This window comes from Oryctolagus cuniculus, chromosome 2 (assembly GCF_051225735.1).
Source record: "Oryctolagus cuniculus isolate XC-2025 breed Fujian yellow rabbit chromosome 2, ASM5122573v1, whole genome shotgun sequence".
NCBI classification, from domain to species: domain Eukaryota; kingdom Metazoa; phylum Chordata; class Mammalia; order Lagomorpha; family Leporidae; genus Oryctolagus; species Oryctolagus cuniculus.
The window spans coordinates 2,755,468-2,778,100 of NC_142868.1; the positions used below are offsets into that span (position 1 = coordinate 2,755,468).

At 57.0% G+C, this 22,633-nt stretch overlaps 1 protein-coding gene across 11 annotated transcripts in view; it reads left to right on the plus strand.

Annotated features, from left to right (window-relative positions):
- Positions 1 to 233: 233 nt before the first annotated feature.
- AFAP1 (actin filament associated protein 1) overlaps positions 234 to 22,633 on the plus strand; it is a 173,848-nt gene continuing 151,448 nt past the window's right edge. For 8 of the 11 annotated variants that reach the window (XM_089325157.1, XM_089325143.1, XM_089325172.1 and 5 more), the window contains exon 1: positions 840 to 1,081. The gene's annotated coding sequence lies outside the window, so the exon portion shown is untranslated. Of the gene's footprint in view, positions 329 to 837; positions 1,082 to 22,633 lie in introns of those variants that run through there. The other 3 variants (XM_089325161.1, XM_089325224.1, XM_089325204.1) reach the window with 3 other exon arrangements.

Below are 22,633 nucleotides of genomic sequence, written 5' to 3' on the forward strand. Positions count from 1 at the left end.
AAGGATCGGACCCTGCCTTCGCGGAGGCGAGACCCACAGACCCCTGCGCGGGCAGCGAGGCCTGTTGGGGGTGGGTGGGGGGAGGAACAGAGGGCGGCCTTAGCGTCCGACCTGAGCTGCTTCCCGAGAGGAGGAATGCGGCGGAGCCGGCTGGGGCTGGGGGCTGGGGGCGGCGAGGTCCTTCCCTCGGGGAGGTGCCTCCGGCAGCCAGAGCCAGGAAGCAGGTGAGGGGGCCAAGGCACAGGTCGGCAGCAAGGGCGCGGATCGAGGTGGGCGCCGGACCCGCGGGCAAGGGCAGCCGCTGCGGGGGAGGACGCCAAGGCTCGCGGTGAGGACGGCGGCACCTGCCGGAATGGGGGTGACAGGCGCGGACCCGGGCACCGCAGGTGCGCACGGCAAGGACAGAACAGCCGGAGGCGGGAAAGGGCGGTCCGGCGCCTCGGGGACGCCGAGGACCCTCTCCACCTCCGGCCCTGCCGGGACCCGGCGGTGGGCGCTCGGGCGGCAGGCGGCTTCGCCCCCCGGCGCGGTTTCCCTTGCCTGCAGCACGGCCGCCCGGTCGCTCTCAGCCCCGCGGACCTGAGTCCGGGGTGTGCCGTGGACGCGTCCAGGTGAACCGAGGCCACGACGCCTTAGGGTGGGGCTGGCGGGAGCCGCGAGCCCGGCCAGCGCCCGGCCCCGCCCCCGCGCCGGGACCCCCGCAGCCCCCGCGGCGCCGCCCCGCCCCGGCTCCCTTTGTTTCCCCGGCCCCGCCCCCTCCGCCGCGCTGCCTCCCCATTGGCCGGGGGGCGGGGCCTGGGCGCTGGGCTCCGCCGGGGGCGGGGCGGCGTGCGCCTGCGCGGTGTGCGCCTGCGCCGAGTCGGCCCGGCCGCATCCCCTCGCCGGCTGCAGCTCCGCGCGAGCCCGAGCCCGAGCCCGAGCGGGGCGACCGGCTGAGGCGAAGGCGGCGGCGGCCCCGCCCCGGGGGTCCATTGTTGAGGCGGCCGTGGCGCTGCCGGCTGCTCAGCTGCCTTCACTGTGCCGGGCGCCTCGGGCCGGGAGCGAGCGCTGGGGGCGGCCCGAGGCGAGGCGGCGGCCTGAGGTGAGGCGGCCGGGCGGGGGTCTCCGCACAGGGCTGGGAGGGGTGTCCGGGGCAGGGCTGGGGTCTCTGCACCGGCCGGGTTTCCCGGAGCCGCGCGGGGGTCTCCTGGCGGCCCGGAGATCTCAGGGCATGGCAGGGGTCTCCCCGTCCGGCCGGGGGTCTTTGGACCGGGCTGGCTTTCGAGGGGCGGGATTGGGGTCTTGGAGGCAGGCGGGGGTCTCCGGGGCCCAGCTGTGGTCCGTAGACGCGGCGGAGGTCCCCAGGGGCTGGGCCGGGGTCCCGGGGCCGGGCGTGACGGGCGCGAGTGGGGCGCCGCCCTGAGCGCCGCCGAGACGGGGCTCGGGGGTCGCGGCCTGACGGCCGCCGCGCGTCCGTGCGCCCCGGCCTGGCCTCGTCTCGGGGACGCCGAGGGGGCTCCGCGACCCTGCGGGGCCGCTGCCCGGCGAGTCGGGTGCGCGTGCGGGGCTGGCTGTCCGCGGGGCCCTGCCTGCCCGCCGCGCGTGTCGCCGGCGGTGCCTTGTGCTTTGTGCGTGGCCCCGGGGTGCGTGCGCGGCCCCTCCCGGCGCCCGCGGGGCCGCCGTGTGCGTGTCAGCGGGCCCGGGTGGGACGCCCGCCTCGCCGGGCCGGGGCGCGCGGGCGCGTGGGGCGCCCTCCGGGCCGGGCCGGGCCGGGCGGCTCTGGACCCTGGCGCGGGGGTCGGCCGGGCCGCCCCTCTGCCCCGCGAGCGCGGCTGTCAGGCCGCCGGCTCCAATGGGAGGGAGCAGAGCCCTCCGCCCGGCGCGTCTTGGTGTCTTCCGTTAGATTTGGGAAGAAAAAAACCCCGGACGGGCCGACTTCCCTGCGCGCGGGGGAGCGCGGGCCGGGGCGGGCCGGGCCGGGCCGGGCCGGCGGTCCTCCTGCTGGTCTCGGCCTGGCCGCCAGGCTCTGCCGGCCCCGGGCCGCTGTGTTGCAGCCACCGCGCGGTGGAGGCGGTCGGCCGGCCGGAGTTTCATCAGCCGCCCTGTGCCACGCGTGACTGTGGCCCTGGGCACCGCAGGCTCCCGCAGCACAGCCTTTCCCTTTCCAAGGTGTCCCTGGGCACGGGCAGCGCGCGTTTCTCTCCGGGCTGGAGGCGGTGCGTGGCCGCCGGCGGTCACCGCTGTGCCTGCCTGGGCGACACCCTGGCGCTGAAGCTGCGTCCTGCCCGTCCCAGCTGAGGGTCTGCAGGGCAGAGCGGTCGGCCCAGGCTAAGGGCCGTGGTCTGAGCCCGTAGCCGGAGGAGGCCGCTCCCCTGCCTGGACCCCTGGAGGAGGCCGCTCCCCTGCCTGGACCCGCGCTGCGCCGGGTGTTAAGCCTCCAGTTCTCCAGGGGTTTTCAGATGCCCCTGCGCCCTTGGCTGTGGGCACTGGATTTGAAGTCTCTCGTTCTGATGTGACTCTGGTGGCCCTGGTTCCTGGGGGCTCCCTCTTCTGGGCTGGGCTCTTCTCACCCCGAGGGTCTTAGACCAGGTGTTTGTGAGAGCCCTGTCAGCCCTGAGCCTTGCACCGCGAGCCACAGGTTTCCTGGTGGCCGTGTCGTGAATGGTGGAGGACGTTTCCCTCCCGATGAAGCTAGGGCGTGCACTTGGCAGTTCCGGGCAGGGGCACCCTGGTGTTCTTCATCCATGTTTTAGTTGCAACATCTTCACTTCTAGACCGGTTCCTTCTTGACGAAGGTCGTGGGTGCAGGTCCTTTTCTGTTTTTTTTTTCCAGGGTGGGTTTTTTTTTTTTTTTTTTTGAGTCTTTTAAATCTCATCTGAAATCTACCGAATGTAGGCTTCTCTGTGTCCCAGTACTTTACAGAGATTTTGTTTTGGAGAATCTGAAATCAATGGAATTTTGGGAGTGCCTTGAAGACTTGCGTTATACGTTAAGGGACCTTTAAGGAGGCTCTGAGGCTCAGGAATGTAGCAGCCAACCCTTTCGAACGTCACCCCCTTCCCCGTGTACCTGTTTGTAAGGTGGGACTGGGGTTGCCTGGGTTTCTTCAAGCCACATGTTTCTGTCTGTAGAAAACATTCATAAACAAATTCCCTTCGCTACTCTTAGTCATTTACAGAGATTAAGTTTAAAATTAAAATTAAATTACAGAGATTAAAAATAGTTGATAACTGTCAAGTAGGGCTGCTGAAACCCACTTTTTGTTTAAGTCACTGGAGTTTCGTCTTGGTTTTGATTTGCATTCTTCACTTACGACGCGCTCTGTCGTTTGCCCCATGTGGTGTGTTTTGTAAGGGTCTCTTATTTTAGGAGGGGTCTTCACACTCAACTATATTTTTCTATTTCTTTCTTTTTTATTTTTTTATTTAAAGATTTTATTTATTTGAAAGTCTGAGTTACACAGAGGAAAGGCAGAGGGGGGGTGGTCTTCCATCCAGTGGTTCACTCCCCAATTGGCTGCAACGACCGGAGCGTCACTGATCCAAAGCCAGGAGCCAGGAGCTTCTTCCGGGATCTCCCATGCGGGTGCAGGGCCCAAGCACCTGCGCCATCTTCCACTGCTATCCCAGGCCACAGCAGAGAGCTGGATTGGAGAGGAGCAGCCGGGTCTCGAACTGATGCCTATTTGGAATGCCTGCACTTCAGGCCAGGGCATTAACCCACTGAGCCACAGTGCCGGCCCCTCTTTCTTTTTTTTATTATGCAGTTTACGGGGAGTGGGGGGTGGAGGGGAGAGAGCCATCTATCTCCCATCTACTGTTTCACTCCCCAGATGGCCACAATGGCTGGAGCTGCGCCGATCCAAAGCCAGGAGCCAGGAGCCAGGAGCTTCTTCTGGGTCTCCCACGTGGGTGCAGGGGCCCGAGGACTTGGGCCATCTTCCACTGCTTTCCCAGTCCACAGCAGAGAGCTGGATCGGAAGTGGAGCAGCCGGGACTCAAACTGGTGCCCATGTGGGATGCCGGTGTCACAGGTGGAGGCTTTACCCACTAAGCCACATACCAGCCCCTAGATTTCTTTATGGCCTTGGATTTTATTAATGTTTAAAATGAAACTTAACTAGTTCACGCTTGCTTTGTATTGAGAGTGTTTTTCATTTATAGCAGGATTGGTTCAAAGAAATTATTTATTTGAAAAGGCAAAGCGAGAGGCAGAGAGAGCTCTCCCGTCTGCTGGTTCACTCCTGCAGTACCGTCAGTAGCTGGGCCTGGGCTAGGCTAAAGCCAGGAGCAGGGGCGTTGCATCCAGGTCCCCCATGCAGGTGGCAGGGACCCACAGAGCTCAGCCATCGCCTGCTGCCTCCTGGGGGCGTTTGCCCAGGCGTTGCGGTTTGGGCTGCGGGTGTCCCACACAGCGTCTTAACTGCGTTGCCAAATGCCTGCCCCAAGTTGATTTTATGTGGATTACACGGAAAGGGATCTCCCTCATAGACGTGGGTGCAGGTGGAGAAGACAGATTTTGGACTCTGTTTCTGAGTCGTCCGTTCGTCTGTGCCCAGAGGACCTAATTCAGCTCGTTACTGGGCACTGCTCGGTTTGATGCCGTGGCGCGGCGTCCCACAGGTCTGCTGCGGCTGCCAGGAGTGTTTGAGGAACTCGGGACGGTCACTTGTGCGGAGGGTTGAACCCCTTGTTGCAGCGCCCGTTCCTAGTCCTTGGCCGTGCCTCAGGACCTGTCTCCCTGCTGACGTGCCTGGCAAAGCAGCAGAGATGGTCCCAGTACTTGGGTCCCTACCCACGTTGGAGACCTAGATGTTGCTGCCTCCCGGCGTCAGCCCGGCCCAGACCTCTGTGACGTCCATCTGGGAGTGAACCAGGAGGTGGGAGATATTCTGTTTCTCTCTCCTCTCTCTCAGTCACGCTGCCTTTCAAATAAATAGAATAAACCTTTGAAAAACGTGTTTCTCTTGGGGCCGGCCCTGTGGTATAGTGGGTAAAAGCTGCTGCCTGTGGTGCTGGCATCCCATCATGGGCACTGGTTCGAGTCCTGGCTGCTCCACTTCCAATCCAGCTCCCAGCCAATGGCCTGGGAAAGCAGGGAAGATGGCCAAGTGCTTGGGCTCCTGCACCCACGTGGGAGACCCAGAGGAAGCTCCTGGCTCCTGGCTTCAAACTGGCCCAGCCGTTGTGGCCATTTGGGGAGTGAACCAGCGGATGGAAGATCTCCTCTCTCTCTCTCTCTCCCTCTCTCTGTAACTCTGCCTTTCAAATAAATAAATAAATAAATCTTTTAAAACCCCTGATTTCTCTGTTTTCGGATTACGATGGTTCTGTAAATCTTCCTGTTTAAGTAAGTATTGCTTTTCAGGGAAGAAGTTCAGAGATAATTTTTCTTGGGCTTTAAGTTCTAAGTCTTTGGTGTCAGCTCCAGCAAAGACCGTTTCCTGTGTTTGGTTTCGCACCTCTCGCTGCCCAGGTGTGGTAGTGCAGACGGCCTAGGAGCCTTTCGGGTGGTGACCGCGTGGGAATACGAATCGTATGATAGAACTTCCTGGAGTGCTTTTGGGTGAGGGCTTGAGTTGGAGACTGGGTCTTGAAGGCCTTTGTCATGGCCAGGCGCGTCTCAAACTTCAGTTCCGTCACCCGTGGGTGCGGTGAGGCCTCAGTAAGACCCTCTCCACCCGGCCGGGATCCCGGATCGCGCGAGTGACGGAGGCATGGGATCTTGTTAAGTTGTACAATTTCGTGTTGCCAGAGGTTTTCAATAATGCTTTATTAAACAGAGGGCCTTCAATCCGTGTGTTAGGCAGCTTCGTTTAGGGTCCTCTTCTCTCTTTAATTGGCCCTCTAGCATTTCTGCCCGACGTGAGGCCTGGGTTTGTTAGCATTAACCTGCTCTGAGCAGAACTGTGATTGAGCGCACACGATTCGGCCCGCGTCGCCTCGGTTCCCGACGTGTGCGTGAGCCTCCCTTTAACGCAGCACAGGGGCGGGACTTTCAGTTCCTAAGTGACCTGTCTTGAGGTTGGGGAAGCAAAGGGCAGCCGAGGTCAGGGGCAGAAAAACACTGGGCAGCCTGCGTTTGAAGTGTCCGGCACTGGTGGGCAGCAGGTGTCTGGTGACTGCCCCAGCACCCAGGAGCAGCCTGCAGCCCTTCTTTCCCCAGAACCAGCGGAGCCCCTCGTGGAAGGCGCGTGCGATTAGGTTGGGCCCTCCCAGAGCATCGGGACAGTCGCCTGCGGTACTGTGGCTCAGTCGCAGGCTCCGGGAGCTCGGGGACCGCTTTCTGCCCACCGTGGGAGTCTGAGGCACTTACAGCAGCGTCCTGTGAGCTCGTTCTGCTGGACACGCACGCCGAGGCGGGGACGTGAGGGTCCCTCCGCGGTGACTGACTCCCGGTGAGCCGTTGGCGAGGTTCACAGCGGGGAGGGGGTCAGTCAGACGCAGCGCCAAGTTCTGTGTTTTGGAGCCTTGAGGCAGCCTGATCTGCCTCCCCAGGTTCTGCCGGGAACTCATTAGAGAAACACCCGTGTGGGGAATTTGGGGTGCTGGCTGTTCAGGGTTTACATGAAGGAGTCTACGAGGTGAGGAGTGCGTGGTTCTGTGTCCCTCTGGAACGGAGACAGCGACTCGAGTGCCCGAGGTTCAGAGACTGCCTGCAGGCTGGAGACAAGTCCGGCCGGCCACCTGTCCCCTCACTGACAGCCAGGAATCAGGAGTCTCTTGTGGGCCAGGACCCAGCTGATGGCGCTCGTCCAGTGCTTCAGGACCCAGCGTGACCTCGTTGACCTTGCAGGTGGCTGGGAGTTTGTCATTAAGCTTTTCTTCCTGGGGGGTGGGCGTTTGGCGCAGCAGCGAAGACGCCGCCTGGGAGCCTGCGTCCCTCGTGAGAGGGCCCGGGTTTGAGTCCTGGCTCCACTTCTGACTCGGCTCCCTCTCACGTGCACCCTGGGAGGCACAGGGGTGGCTGGGTGCCTGGGTGCTTCCCCCAGGTGGACTGGAGATCCGGCCTGGCCCAGTCCTGGCTGCTGCAGGCGTCTGGGAAGTGGGATGGGCACTCGCTCTCTGGCTGTCGAAGAACATGAAAGTGAATCTCTAAGATGATTAAAATTTCTTTCCTGTATAATGAATGGAAAGCTCTGATTTGAAATGAATTTTCTGTAAGAAACAAGAACACGCCCGTAAGGCAGTAAACCTCGTCTTCAGGCTTCAGGAATATAGAATCCCCTGAAATACTGCAGAAAAAGTTTTCTGGGCCGCTGATGTGTGTGTACCTGGGAGAGGATCTTTTTTTTAAATATTTTATTGAAATGCAGCATACGTACCAGGAACTGCACATAAATGCACAGAGAGGTGAGCTTTTGTCTTCTATCACACGCGTGACCAACACTCAAATTAAGAACAAAACATTACCAGCACCCAGTACCCCCCGTGTTCAGTATTTCCGCCCTCACCCTTCCTCCCAGGGGCGGGATTCGCAGCTTTCCTGGTTTTCAAAGTTGTGGATTCCGAGCAGCTGGAGAACATAGCACTCCATGTGGTGTTCTTGTTGGTCGAGTATCAGATATTGTTTAAACATTCAATACTCTTTAGCAGAGCTATAGGGCACATCACATCGTTTTAAGAATCACCAGTTCTGCAGAGGCCTGGAGCGGAGAGATAGCAGTCGCCCACCCTCTGCACTCCCCAGGGGCTGCCACTGGCGTGTTTCAGATCTTCTGGGGGGGGGGGAGAGAATGGATTTCTTGCTACTGGGGAAGAGGATTTAGGTCACTTCTCTCTCCCCTACCCTCCCGTGTAATTATTGTGGTATAGTCAGAAAAATGTATCTGGTTTTCATCCCTGGGTCCGGCCCAGGGCTTCTAAAAGGCTTGTAATTTTCTGAGTGATAGGGCGGGAGGGACCCTCCGGGATGAGTGTCTTTGCTTGGTAGTGAGGTGACTGGTGGCCCGGAGAGCTCAGGCTTGGGGGCTGCTCACCAGGCAGACCAGGGCTCGGGAGCTCGGCCCCAGGCCTGCTCACGCTGTGATGTGATCAGGCCTCCGTAAAGGGTGCGTTCTGAGAGCCTGCAGGTTGGTGAACACAAGGAGGTGCTGGGAGGGTGGCACCCAGAGAGGGCACGGAGGCCCCGTCTCCCCCAGACCTTGCTCTGGGCACGGAGGCCCCGTCTCTCCCCCAGACCTTGCTGTGGGTACGGAGGCCCCGTCTCTCCCCCAGACCTTGATGTGTGCACGGAGGCCCCGTCTCTCCCCCAGACCTTGCTCTGGGCACGGAGGCCCCGTCTCTCCCCCAGACCTTGCTGTGTGCACGTCTTCCGCTTGGCTGTGGCTGAGCTGTGTCCTTTGCAGTAAACTAGTAACAGTGAGCTCTGTGTTTGGGTGTGGGTTGAGTTTGCGCCCAAGGGTTTATGTTGTTGGCAGTTGGGTCCCCGTGTGGTGATGTTACTGGGGGGGGGGGAGGCAGTGGGTCCTTGGGTAGCTAGTGGGTGTGCCCTCAGAAGGGATTCAGGGGATTTCCTGGGGTCCTCAAGTTGGTGTTTGTGAGACAGTTGTTACGGAAGGACAAGCCTAGCTGCTCCCCACGCTGGGCTTCCTGTCTGGCCAGGGACCTCTCCTGTTCATGTGCCCCACCGCCGTGATGCCAGGCGCCATGAGGGCCTCACCAGCGTCCCGCTGATGCCAGCCCCAGCTCAGTAGGCGTCTTCATAAACTTACTGTGCCCCAGGTAGTTTGTTTTGTTTTTTTAAAATTTAGTTATTTTACTTGAAACTCAGTTACACATAGAGAGAAGAAGAGGCAGAGAGAGAGAGAGATCTTCCATCTGCTGGTTCACTCCCCAATTGGCCGTAATGGCCTGAGCTGCGCCCATCTGAAGCCAGGAGCCAGGAGCTTCTTCCAGGTCTCCCACACGGGTGCAGGGACCCAAGCACGTGGGCCGTCTTCCACTGCTTTCCCAGGCCATAGCAGAGAGCTGGATAGGAAGCAGAGCAGCCGGGACTTGAACGGGCACCCATATGGGATACTGGCACTGCAGGTGGTGGCTTTACCCTCTACGCCACAGCACCAGCCCCAACCCCAGGTGTTTTGTTACGGTGGTGGAAAACGGACTGAGTGCAGTGCTTGTCTGAGTTTTGCAAGAGCTGTAGTCAGGGAACCCAAGGAGAGGTTGAGGGAACCCTGCAGGGCCAGCTGGTTGGTCAGACGTTCGTCCTGGGGTCTGGAGGGCGAAGTCTTGTGACTGAGCCGTCACACGTAGGACCTGTGTGCACTCCAGACAGACGGTACCGGCACCGGACTGAACCGTCGGAGGCCCGGCTGGGGCCAGAGGAACGGGGTCAGAAGTGTCCTTGGGAAAAGAAAGTGTTGGCTAAGTAAGTATCAACAGCACTTAGGATGATGATGGAGATATTTTTTCAGATGAGATACTGAGTCTATTTTGATTAGATTTCCTTTCTTCTATAGTTTTTTTTTTGGGGGGGGGGGGCTTGGTCTTCTTTGTATCATCATTTATCGCCCCCGCCTCAGCAGTATCAGCCTCTGAATACAAAGCTCTCGCAGGCAGCCTGTGCAGTTCCTCCGGTTAGGCCCACTCTCCTGTGATGTGGGCACGGCTGTGAATTTCACTCCAGGTTCTCCTCTTGCCTAAAGACAAAGGTTCTAAGTGCAGACACGTGCAAAGTGTGGAATGTGGTAACATTGTATTCTGAAGGTGAGAAAGCCAAGGTGGGTGCAGTTAGGAGGGGTTGCCCCTCATGGAGAAACCCCCTCAGGATGGGCAGTGGGCCAGGAGGTTGTCTGGCAGGAGGCGGGGAGGGGGGGGGCGCAGGGCGTGACAAAGGGCACCTGGGCAGTGTCCCGGCCTCCCAGCGTGGGCCTGTTTTCTGAGCTGGAGCCACTGGGGGTCACGTGGCGCCCCACAGTCCCGCATGGCCTCGGTGTGCATTTGTTCCTGGGGTCCCTGCTTAGGTCTTGGGAAAGGAGGCGGTTTGATTGACACAGGAGGAGGATGGAGTTACCTGAACCGGCCCCTCCCTGCCCCAGGCTGGCCGCTGCTCCGCCGGGAGTCCTCCTTTTTATGTTTTCTCTCATAGTTTTGTTGAGAGAAATATAGGTGAGCATGATCAGCAGTGCCGTTCTGAGTAATCCTTTTTTAGATACATAACATTTGAATATTTTACTGTCACATTTAGTTGATCGTTTTGTGTATAGAATTTGGGGTTAAAATACATTTTCTGTGGAATTAACATTTAAAAAAATACATGAAAGGTGCACGTATGTCCACGTGCACACGCACACGCACACACAGCCCCCATCCCTGGTTCACTCCCCAGATGCGCACAACGGCTGGGACTGGGCTGCGGCTGCGGCCGGGAGCCAGGAGCTGCGAGTAGCGGGAATGCACTGTTGAGCCTTCCGCTGCCTCCCAGGGTCACACCAGCAGGAAGCTGGAGCCTGGACCACCGCCAGGACTGGAACCCAGGCTCGCCCGTGGGGGACGCGGGCGGCCCCCGCCAGGGCCCAGCTGCCCCGTCACAGCCTGCCCTTAATTTCCTGTGGAATTTTGATGACGCTGCCTGCTTGGCTTCGTCTTCCAGCAGGAAGATGGATGTGTCTGGAGCCGTCGTGTGTGACCAGCGTCTGTCCCTCGATCCTCACTGTCCTGGTGCTGGGGCGCTGCGAGTTCTGTGTTCATTCACTGCGCCGGCTTGGGTGTGCTGTGCCTGTCGGCTGCTGGCCTCTGTTCTGAGCACGCGTCCTGTCCATGTCCCTGTCTCTGTTCTGAGCACGCGTCCTGTCCATGTCCCTGTCTCTGTTCTGAGCACGCGTCCTGTCCATGTCCCCTGTCTCTGTTCTGAACATGCGTCCCTGTCCCATGTCCCTGTCTCTGTTCTGAACAGGCATCCTGTCCATGTCCCTGTCTCTGTTCTGAACATGCGTCCCTGTCCCATGTCCTCTGTTCTGAACACGAGTCCTCTCCCATGTCCCCTGTCTCTGTTGTGAACACACGTCCTCTCCCATGTCCCCTGTCTCTGTTGTGAACATGAGTCCTCTCCCATGTCCCCTGTCTCTGTTGTGAACATGAGTCCCTGTCCCATGTCCCCTGTCCTCTGTTGTGAACACAAGTCCCTGTCCATGTCCCCTGTCTCTGTTGTGAACATGAGTCCTCTCCCATGTCCCCTGTCTCTGTTGTGAACATGAGTCCCTGTCCCATGTCCCTGTCCTCTGTTGTGAACACGAGTCCTGTCGCATGTCCCCTGTCTGTTCTGACACGTGTCCCTGTCCCATGTCCCCTGTCTCTGTTGTGAACACGAGTCCCTGTCCCATGTCCCCTGTCTCTGTTGTGAACACGAGTCCCTGTCCCATGTCCCCTGTCTCTGTTGTGAACACGAGTCCCTGTCCCATGTCTCCCGTCCTCTGTTGTGAACACGCGTCCCTGTCCCATGTCTCCCTTCCTCTGTTGTGAACACGCGTGCCTGTCCCATGTCCCCTGTCTCTGTTCTGAACACGAGTCCCTGTCCCATGTCCCCTGTCTCTGTTGTGAACACCGTGCCTGTCCCATGTCTCCTGTCTCTGTTGTGAACACGAGTCCCTGTCCATGTCCCCTGTCTCTGTTGTGAACACGAGTCCTCTCCTATGTCCCCTGTCTCTGTTGTGAACACGTGTCCTCTCCCATGTCCCCTGTCTCTGTTGTGAACATGCATCCCTGTCCCATGTCCCCTGTCTGTTCTGACACGCGTCCCTGTCCCATGTCCCCAACCTCTGTTGTGAACACGAGTCCCTGTCCGTGTCCCCGTCTCTGTTCTAAACACGAGTCCCTGTCCCATGTTCCCGTCCTCTGTTGTGAACACACGCCCCTGTCCCATGTCCCCGTCCTCTGTTGTGAACACGCGTGCCTGTCCCATGTCCCCGTCTGTTCTGACACGAGTCCCTGTCCATGTCCCCTGTCTCTGTTGTGAACACGAGTCCCTGTCCCATGTCCCCTGTCTGTTCTCACATGTGTCCCTGTCCCATGTCTCCCATCCTCTGTTGTGAACACGAGTCCCTGTCCCATGTCCCCTGTCTGTTCTGACACGCGTCCCTGTCCCATGTCCCCTGTCCTCTGTTGTGAATGCGAGTCTCTCTCCATGTCCCCTGTCTCTGTTGTGAACACGAGTCCCTGTCCCATGTTCCTGCCCTCTGTTGTGAACACGTGTGCCTGTCCCATGTCCCCTGTCTCTGTTGTGAACACGCGTGCCTGTCCCATGTCCCCTGTCCTCAGCTTCGCCATCTGTTGTTTTGTTTTCCATTTTGGGACGTTCTCCAACATCTTCTCCAGAGCCTTCTGTGAATCTTTTGTTAGTATAATACGTGTATTTCAAGAATACCTTACAGCCCCTGAAAGTAGTTTTTAAAAATACCGCACTTCCTTGTTTCAAGGATGTGGTCAGACAGGGTTTTTAAAAGCTGTTTTATTTTTAACGATTGTGATTTCTGTTTGAGAGGCCGAGAGACAGAGGCTGGCCTCCTATGCTGTTTGACCCCCAGATGCCCTGGAGCCGGGGGCACATCCTAGGTCTCCCACATGGATGGCAGGGACCCGAGCTTTGAGCTGTCACCCACTGCCTCCCAGGGTGTGCATCAGTGGGAAGCTGGAGCCAGGGCAGAGCCAGGACTTGGCCCGGCACTGGTGTGGCGTGTGGGCGTGCCAGGCAGCATCTCAGCCAGGATTTGGCCCGGCACTGGTGTGGCATGTGGGTGTGCCAGGCAGCGTCTCAGCTAGGACTTGGCCCGGCACTGGTGTGGCGTGTGGGTGTGCCAGGCAGCGTCTCAGCCAGGACTTGGCCCGGCACTGGTGTGGCGTGTGGGCGTGCCAGGCAGCGTCTCAGCCAGGACTTGGCCCGGCACTGGTGTGGCGTGTGGGCGTGCCAGGCAGTGTCTCAGTCACTGTTCAGATGCCTGCTCCCGTTTTGTATTTCCATTGATAAAAACTGTATGCATTTTTAAACATCTATTTTAAAATTTTATTTATTTAAAAGGTGGATTTATAGAAAGTGGTGGGGTGGGAGAGACTGACCTTCTATCTACTGGTTCACTTCCCAAGAGGCCACAATGGCCAGGGCCGGGATAGGCCCAAGCCAGGAGACTGGGACTCCATCCGGGTCTCCCATGTGGGTGCAGGGGTCCACGTACTTGGGGCATCTTCTGCTGCCTTCCCAGCCACAGCAGGGAGCTGGATCAGAAGCAGGGCAGCCAGGACAGCAGTCGCACCCCTATGGGATGCTGGCTTTGCAGGCGGCGGCTTAACCCACAGCGCCACATCACCAGCCCTGAGCCTAACATTTCCAAATTTAATAAAGGTTTCTATTTATTTATTTGAGATTTATTTGTTTATTTGGAAGTCAGAGTTAGAAGGAGAGGCAGAGAGGGAGGGAGGGGGGGGAGAGAGAGAGAGAGAGAGAGAGAGGGAAAGGTCTCCCATCTGCTGGTTCACTCCCCAAATGACTGCAATGGCTGGAGCTGCGCTGATCCAAAGCCAGGAGCCAGGAGCTTCCCTCAGGTCTTCCCACGTGGGTGCAGGAGAGAGTGAGAGAGAGCCAAATGCCATCTGCTGGTTCATCCCCAAATGCCCACTGAAGCCAGGCGCCAGGAACTGTTTGGTCTCCCACATGGCCTGCTGGCACCTGCTCCTGAGCTGGAGTCGGGTGCGGCCGGTGCTGGAAACCGGACACTCAGCCCGGGAGACCGGTGTCGTCCTGCTGTGCCGCACGGCTGCTCCTGGAACGTGACTTCCCAGACGTTGACGTATCCTGATTGTTGGTGACTTGAACCCTAGATGGGGGAATACGAGACAATTAGGATGAATCTTTAGGAGGTTGTGGGGAGCAGGGCCCGTCTCCCGCAACATGGCGGGGCACCCGGGAGACAAATAAGTACTGAGACTACCGAGACTGGACTAGACCACTGAGATGATTGAGACTATCTCGATGCACCAGATCTCCCACCATATGGCGCTGAGAGGGAGTAAACAAATCTTACACAGCTGCTTCGTTGATTAGCTGATTCCTGGCCCAACCCCCTCAAAGGGGGAGAGAGACAACATGTGTGGCCGCGCCCCCCTGAGAGAGTCGGATGGAGAGCTCGCCGGTGCCGCTCCTCCGCGGAGGCGGGGGGGGGGGGCGGCAGCAAACCCGGGAAGGGCCGGGAAAGAGAACAGCGCAGGGTCCGGTGTCGTTCCTCCGCGAGTGGGGGAGCGACAGAGGTGTGCTGGGATTAATCCCCTCATCCCAGTTAATTCAAATTTGTGTTTTGGGTGGGAGGTCATAGGTTAGTTAAGACTTTTCTCTAGTTACATCAATTATTTGAATTTTCGTATTCTTGAAGAGTGACCCCCTAAGCAGCTGGGATGTGCTGTGTCTGTGCTTGTGGTCTCTCTGTGGTCTTCGTGCCCCGAAAGCCTGTCCTGTCCTGGGGCCCGGCAGCCTCCAGTCCAGCCTAAGCTCTGGAGGCACCCGCTGGCCTGTTGACCACAGTGGTCACGGGCCTGGTGCCCTGTGCTTTGTAGCACCTGGGGCTCGCGAGGCTGGAACCTGGCTGCGGAGCTGCCATGTGCCTGGAGCGCTGGCTTGGCCGCTGGACGCGGTCGTTTCTAGATTTGTGCCTGTTGTCCCTTTTATGGCTCTGGGGCCGTTCTGATGGGTGGAGCAGGCTGTGCTAATATATATATATATATATTTTAAGATTTATTCATTATTTGAAAGGCAGAGTTACAGAGAGGCAGAGAGAGAGAGGTCTTTCATCTGCTGGTTTGCTCCCCAAATGGCCACAATGGAGCTGAGCCGATCTGAAGACAGGAGCCAGGAGCTTTTTCTGGGTTTACCACATGGGTGCCAGGGCCTGAGGACTAGGGCCATCTTCTGCTGCTTTCCCAGGTGCATTAGCAGGGACCTGGATTGGAAGTGGAGCAGGTGGGACTTGAACCAGCGCCCATATGGGGTGCCGGCACCCCGGGCGGCCGCTTCTCCCGCTGCACTGCAGTGCTGGCCCCTGGCTGTACTGTTCTGACCAGGACTACAAGGAAGAGGTGGTTTCCCCTGGGAGGGGGCAGGAACCCTCTTCTCAGTCACAGGGTGCTGTGGCCGCATGACCCTTGGAAGCCACCTAGGACAGCAGGACCATCTGGCGTCCTCTCTGAAACTGGCGTGAGCACTGCTGGTGTCAGTGCACAGCTCGTGTGCAGTGGACTTCCCGAGTGGCCACGGGCGGGACTGGTACTTTCCCAGGGGCCATCTCGTGGGCCTGTATCCTCATGGTGTGCTGTAACTACAAGACCATCAGGTGCTGAGAAATTAATCAAGTAAACTGAATTAAAATCAACCCGTATGGAATTCCTAGAGCGAGTGATTATTATAGACTTCCATGAAGTGGATAATCAGCCCAGCTCCTCTGCTCGGCAGCTGTCAATGGAGGCAGAGAAGCCGGGCCTCTCCTCTCCCCTGGTGGTAGGGAGACTGGGGAGCCTCCTCACCCCTTCCCTGGCCAGAGCCGTGTCAGGAGCAGCCGGCTACAGCAGATTTAAACAAGATCCAGCGTCTCGTGACCTAACGCCCCAGATGTCCGGGTTTCCATAAACAAAACAACCACAAAAAACATCCTTCAGAAGATGCAGGGAAGCCTCACCTCGAGTGGAAGATGCGGAGGTGGGAACTGAAACGGCAGGATGCTGGGGTCACCGGAGATGTTCGTGAGGCGGTGAGCACAGTGCTCCGCAGTGGGCAGCGAGGGACACGCCTGAATCAGTGGAAGCTACCACGCCTAGCAAAGAACAGAAAATACAGAGGGAAACCAAATGAGAACTCCAGAACCCAAAAGTTCCGATTGCAGATAACACATAAAAGTGTGTTCAGCGCCCTTGGCCTTTATGCAGAAGTGAATTAAAATCACAATGAAATACCATTACAGACGGATCGGAATGCAGGAATAGGGAACAGCAGTGCCCCGGTGCTGGCCGGGGCTCAGAGAAGCGGAATCCCCCGTTCGTCGCTGCGCTGGTGGGAGGGTCGAGTGACACAGCCACCCTGGGAAAGATTGGGAGTTTTTTGCTTTTTGTCACCAAATCTAAACACGCAGCTATTGGACTGCTCCGGGAGCACACTCCTGGCATCTACCCCGGAGAAGTGAACGCTGTGCTCACACAGAGGCCGTGCACACTCGTCCGTAGCGGGGTTTCTCCCAGTAAACGGCCCACCCCGGGAGCCGGTGCCCTTTAGTGGGTGAGGACACGCTCCTGCACACCGGGGCGGCGTCCACAGAAGGGGACATGGGGGCTACTTGCAGGAGCCTGTGTGGATTTCCAGAGAACCATGCTGAATGAGTAAGACTAATCCGGAAGGGTTTCCTGCCACGAAATTCCATTCACATAGCGTCCTGGACTGACAGTGTTGTGGAAGGGGTGGAGCACGGGGCCGTCCTCCACTGCTTTCCCAGGCTGTAGCAGGGAGCTGGACTGGAAGTGGAGCAGCCGGGACTCGAACCGGTGTGCATACAGGATGCTGGCGCTGCAGGCGGAGGCTTAGCCTACTATACCACAGCGCTGGCCCCTGAGTAACCATGTTTAAAGCCGCACGACTTGAGGTCTTGTCAGTTAGTGCTATGCCGCTCTGGGCTGTGTGCTGTCACCCCCCCCCGCCCCCACCTCCTGTGTGTGGGGGGAACTGCAGACTAGAATGATTTCCTTCCCGGAAGCTGCTTGGTGCCTCGGGTGAGCAGATGTGGTGCTGACGCTGGTGAGCCACGCGGCTGCGTGTGTAGAAGAGGCGGGAGAGTGCTGGTTGAGATACGTGCAGGTGCCCCCCAAGAACTCTGTGAAGTGCAGACCTAGCTGCCAGGGGCGGTGGCGGGTTAGGTCCCGGCCTCCCCACCGCTGGGCTGTGAGTGCCCGCCTGAGAGTGCCACTGGCCTCTGCCGCTTTGGCCCCTTTCCCAGTGTCTCCCGCGGGAGGCAGGGCACCGGTTTTGGCCGCCGAGTATTTATAGCAGTTGGTACCTCCTGCGCGGGTCACTTCTGTACCGTGGTTTCTCGGGGGACATTGAGTGTTGCTGTCCTGTCCAAACCACACCGCCCACTTCAAGGTGTTGCTGACTTCTGGATCCCTCAGCGACCGTCCAAGCAGGGAAGCACCTGCATCGGGCAGAGCCTGAGTGCCAGGTGGGGAGGCCTGGCAGGGACCTTGGCCTGGGTCCGTGACGGACTTCCCTCCTCCCTTTGCCTCCTTTCACGTGTGTGTGTATGTATGTGCGTGTATATGTACGTGTGCATGTATGTGCATATGTATAGGTGTGCGCATGTATGTGCACGTGTTATGTATGTGTGTGCATGTGTGTGCGCATGTATATATGTGTATATGTATGTGTGTGTCTGTGTGCATGTCTCTGTGTGTATATGTGCATGTGTGTATGTGTGTATGCATGTATGTGTATATGTATATGTGTATATGTATAGGTGTGTGTATGTGTATATGTGTATGCATGTATATATGTGTATATGTCTGTGCATGTGTGCTTGTCTCTGTGTATATGTACATGTGTGTATATGTACGCATGCATGTATGTGTATATAGGTGTGTATGTATGTGCATGTGTGTATGTATGTGTGTGCATGTGTGTGCGTGTATGCATGTATATATGTGTATATGTATGTGTGTGTCTCTGTGTGCTTGTCTCTGTATATGTACATGTGTGTATGTGTATATGTATGTGTGTGCATGTGTGTATGTGTATGCATGTATATATGTGTATATGTCTATGTGCATGTGTGTATGTGTGTATGTATATGTGTGTGTGTGTATGTGTGTGTGTGTGTATGTGTAAGTGCATGCATGTATATATGTGTATATGTCTATGTGCATGTGTGTATGTGTGTATGTATATGTGTGTCTGTGTATGTGTGTGTGTGTGTGTGTATGTGTAAGATCTCTTATTAAAAATTGAACCGTTATTTTGGTCCTTCGTTTGCTGTCCTTTGCTAACTGACTATAGGGTGACCTGGGAAGGCGAGACAGACTCAGGAGCCTCAGTTGTAACAGCCTCACTGAGGGCTCGTGCGTCGCAGACGTGTCAGTGGCTGTGCACGCGCCTGCCTTTCAGTCCTCAGAGCCCACCAATGGAGGTGGCGTGGCTGTCCCCAGTAAGGATGAGGACGTTTAGCTCCGAGCGGTCCCAGGAGCTTCCTCATCACAGAATTAGGGGCAGCAGATCCTCTGAGTCAGGCACGTCGTCTGATTCCAGGATGGGCTCTGACCCTGGGACGGGGTGGACGTGACGTAGCCAGTCTCTTACGTCTGATACGCACCTGTCCGAGTGGCTGAGATGAAAAGCAGTGACAGCACCAGTGCTGGTGGGGGGGAACCCGATCACTCAGCCGGTGGTGGTGAGGGGGGCCCGGTCACTCAGCTGGTGCTGGTGGGGGGGACCTGATCACTCAGCCGGTGCTGGTGGGGGGGCCCGGTCACTCAGCCGGTGCTGGTGGGGGGGGGCCCGATCACTCAGCTGGTGCTGGTGGGGGGAACCTGATCACTCAGCCGGTGCTGGTCGGGGGGCCCGGTCACTCAGCTGGTGCTGGTGAGGGGGGGACCCGATCACTCAGCCGGTGCTGGTGGAGGTGGAGGATGGACCAGCCACACCGGGACTCAGTGGAACAGTCTCTTAACAGACGGACTGCTGGTGCAGTTGTCACAGGCCCAGTGGTGGCACCCGTGGCATTTTCCCCAGAGACGTGAAGACCTTGTGCCTACGGAAACTTGTCCGTGCGTGTCCATAGTAGTTTTGTCCTCAGGGGCCAGACCTGGGAATGCTCTGGCGTGTTTCAGGAGGTGACTGGTTCGACAGACGGGTCCTGCTTAGGGGTGGTAGTGCAGCCTTGGTCATCAGTCTTTCTGGTGGAAGTCACCGTCATTGCTACTCCCCCTTTCATCTCATGTTTTATTGGACTCATTCCTTCCTTTCTTTCTTTTCCTCCCTCCCTCCTTCCTTCCTTCCTTCCTTCCTATCTATCTATCTGTCATCTCTCTATCTATCATCTAATCTATCATTATCAATCATCTATCTATCGTCTAATCTATCATTTATCTATCATCTATCAATCATCTAATCTATCTATAAATCATCTAATCTATCAATCATCTAATCTATCTATAAATCATCTAATCTATCAATCATCTAATCTATCTATCAATATCTAATCTATCATCTATCTATCATCCATCTATCACCTAATCTATCATCTAATCTATCTATCATCTATCTACCTATCTATCAATCATCTAATCTATCATCTATCTATGTATCATCTATCTATCCATCTATCATCTATCAGCTATCCATCTATCTATCATCTAATCTGTCTATCCATCTATCTATCATCTATCATCTAATCTATCATCTATCCATCCATCTATCATCTAATCTATCATCTATCTATCATCTGTCTATCCATCAATCATCTAATCTATCATCTAATCTATCTATGTATCAGTCATCTAATCATCTATCATCTATCTATCTATCATCTATCAATCATCTATCGTCTATCTATCATCTATCTATCATCTAATCTATCATCTATCAATCATCTATCTATCAATCATCTATCTATCGTCTAATCTATCTATCATCTATCTATCTATGTATCTATGTATCTATGTATCTATGTATCTATGTATCTATGTATCCTTAAAGCTGCATTTATTTACTTGAAAGGCAGAGCCCTGCTTTCCCAGGTGCATCAGCAGGGAGCTGGATGGACGTGGAGCAGCAGGTGCTGGAACCAGCTCCTGTGTGGGATGCCAGCATCGCGAAGTGGCGGCTCAGTCACCGCACATGGTGCCGTTCCCACTTGTGTTCTTTCACGCGCGCTTTTCCCTGCGTCCTCCCGTGAGAAGCATTCACACTGTGTCGCGGACGCTTGATTGGCGCTGCTGTCCGCACTTCACCCTCCACGTCGCCGTCGGCACGACCCTCCCAGAACATAAAGGAACTCGGTGCAGGATGCTCTTGGTGCCCCTGCAGCAGGACTGTGCTTCCTGTGGGAGGTTTTGTTACTTTCCAGGGAAGCCGGGGACTCTGGACAGACACACTGTGCCTGCGTTCCTCTCGGGTGTTTATCTGTTCGTGTGTGTTCAGGTTTATTTCATTTATTTGAAGCACAGAGTTAGAGAAGGCAAGAAGGAGAGAAGGAGAGAGAGAGAGAGAGAGAGAGAGAGAGAGAGAGAGAGAGAGGTCTTCCATCCTCCAGTTCACTCCCCAGATGGCTGCAACAGCCAGGGCTGGGCCGGACAGCCTGGATGCAGGAGCCCGGAGCTTCCTCTGGGTCTCCCATGTGGGTGGCAGGGGCCCAAGCACTCGGGCCATTTTTCTCTGCTCTCTCAGACACATTTTAGGGAACTGGGCTGGAAGTGGAGCTGCCAGGACTCCCAGTGGCTCCCACGCGGGTGCAGGTGTTGCAGGCAGCTGATCCTGCTGGGCCACACTGCCTGCGTTCCCAGGCCCAGTGGGCATCCCTGGAGGGACCGCAGGGCAGACGGCCCCTGTCCTGGAGCTAATTCTAGCTGCATGCCCTTAATTTCGGAAAGGTTTGGTTTCGTTATCTAGAGGAATGGGAGGGGCAGAGGGGACAGTTGTGTGGTGAAGGCGCTTTGCGGTCTGTAACGTGTTACATGTGTGTGAGCGCTTTGCGGTCTGTAACGTGTTACATGTGTGTGAGCGATTTGCGGTCTGTAACGTGTTACATGTGTGTGAGCGCTTTGCCGCCTGTAACGTGTTACATGTGTGTGAGTGCTTTGCCTTCTGTAACGTGTTACATGTATGTGAGTGCTTTGCCTTCTGTAACGTGTTACATGTGTGTGAGTGCTTTGTCGTCTGTAACATTATATGTATGTGAGTGCTTTGTCGTCTGTAACGTGTTACATGTGTGTGAGTGCTTTGTCGTTTGTAACATGTTACATGTGTGTGAGCACTTTGCCGTCTGTAACATTATATGTATGTGAGTGCTTTGTCATTTGTAACGTGTTACATGTGTGTGAGCACTTTGCGGTCTGTAACGTGTTACGTGTGTGAGCACTTTGCCGTCTGTAACGTGTTACATGTGTGTGAGCACTTTGCCATCTGTAACATTATATGTATGTGAGTGCTTTGCGGTCTGTAACGTGTTACATGTATGTGAGTGCTTTGCCGTCTGTAACGTGTTACATGTATGTGAGCGCTTTGCTGTCTGTAACGTGTTACATGTGTGTGAACACTTTGCCGTCTATAATGTGTTACACATGTGTGAACGCTTTGCTGTCTGTAACGTGTTACATGTGTGTGAGCGCTTTGTGGTCTGTAACATGTTACATGTATGTGAGTGTTTTGCGGTCTGTAACATTACATGTATGTGAGGGCTTTTCAGTCTTACATGTTACGTGCACGTGGGCGAGGAAGCTGTCTGAGTAGGCAGCATTTCTGGAGTAACCGTGGAAGTTTAAAAAGCTCCTTTGCAGTTGTGCCGGCCGACACCCGGGCCGCGTTGTGCCCGCCGTTGGTGACATGGGTGCGGCCGGGCTTTGCAGTTGTGCCGGCCGACACCCGGGCCGCGTTGTGCCCGCCGTTGGTGACATGGGTGCGGCCGGGCTCTGTACAGCCCCCCCCTTCTGCTGTGGGGAGACGGAGGCGCTCTCCTGCCTATATTTGGTGGGCTCGTCTCCGAGGGCTTCAGGACAGGAATGCACAGGGAGTGGTGGGGGAGAAGGCTGTCCTCGCTGCCTGCCAGTCCCACACGCGAGGGAGCCGCGGCCGCGCAGCCTGCCAAAGGCTTTCCTAGCCCTCTGCGTGGAGGAGCGGCTGGCATGACAAGGACAGGATCTGCTGGACACAGAGGGGCTGCGTTAGCCCCGTCCGTTAGGCTCGTGTGGCCTCAGGGCTGTGGGCGTGGCTTGCTTCCTGGGGGATGCTGGGTTAGTCGGGGCCTGAAGAACGTGGCAGGAGGAAAATCCATTCGTGTGTGCTATGGCCTGCGTGGGCTGGGGGGCCATCGGACAGGCTCTCGCACGTCGTCCCCGAGAGCAGAGGGGCTCTGTGGGGATGAGATGAGATGCGACGGAGTAACGTGCCTGCCACCTCAGGGAGCTTGCCCCAAGGAAGGCTCGGCCAGGCGCGGCCGCTCGCTTCCGATACCTGTGGCCTGGGTGAGAGTGAGCGTGTGAGCGGCAGGTGACCCACACCGCTCCTCTGTCCAGGTTCCCGCACTGTGGGCTGGGCACACCGCTCCTCTGTCCAGGTTCCCGCACTGTGGGCTGGGCACACCGCTCCTCTGTCCAGGTTCCCGCACTGTGGGCTGGGCACACCGCTCCTCTGTCCAGGTTCCCGCACTGTGGGCTGGGCACACCGCTCCTCTGTCCGTGTTCCCGCACTGTGGGCTGGGCACACCGCTCCTCTGTCCAGGTTCCCGCACTGTGGGCTGGGCACACCGCTCCTCTGTCCGTGTTCCTGCACTGTGGGCTGGGCACACCGCTCCTCTGTCCAGGTTCCCGCACTGTGGCCTGGGCACACCGCTCCTCTGTCCGTGTTCCTGCACTGTGGGCTGGGCACACCGTTCCTCTGTCCAGGTTCCCGCACTGTGGCCTGGGCACACCGCTCCTCTGTCCA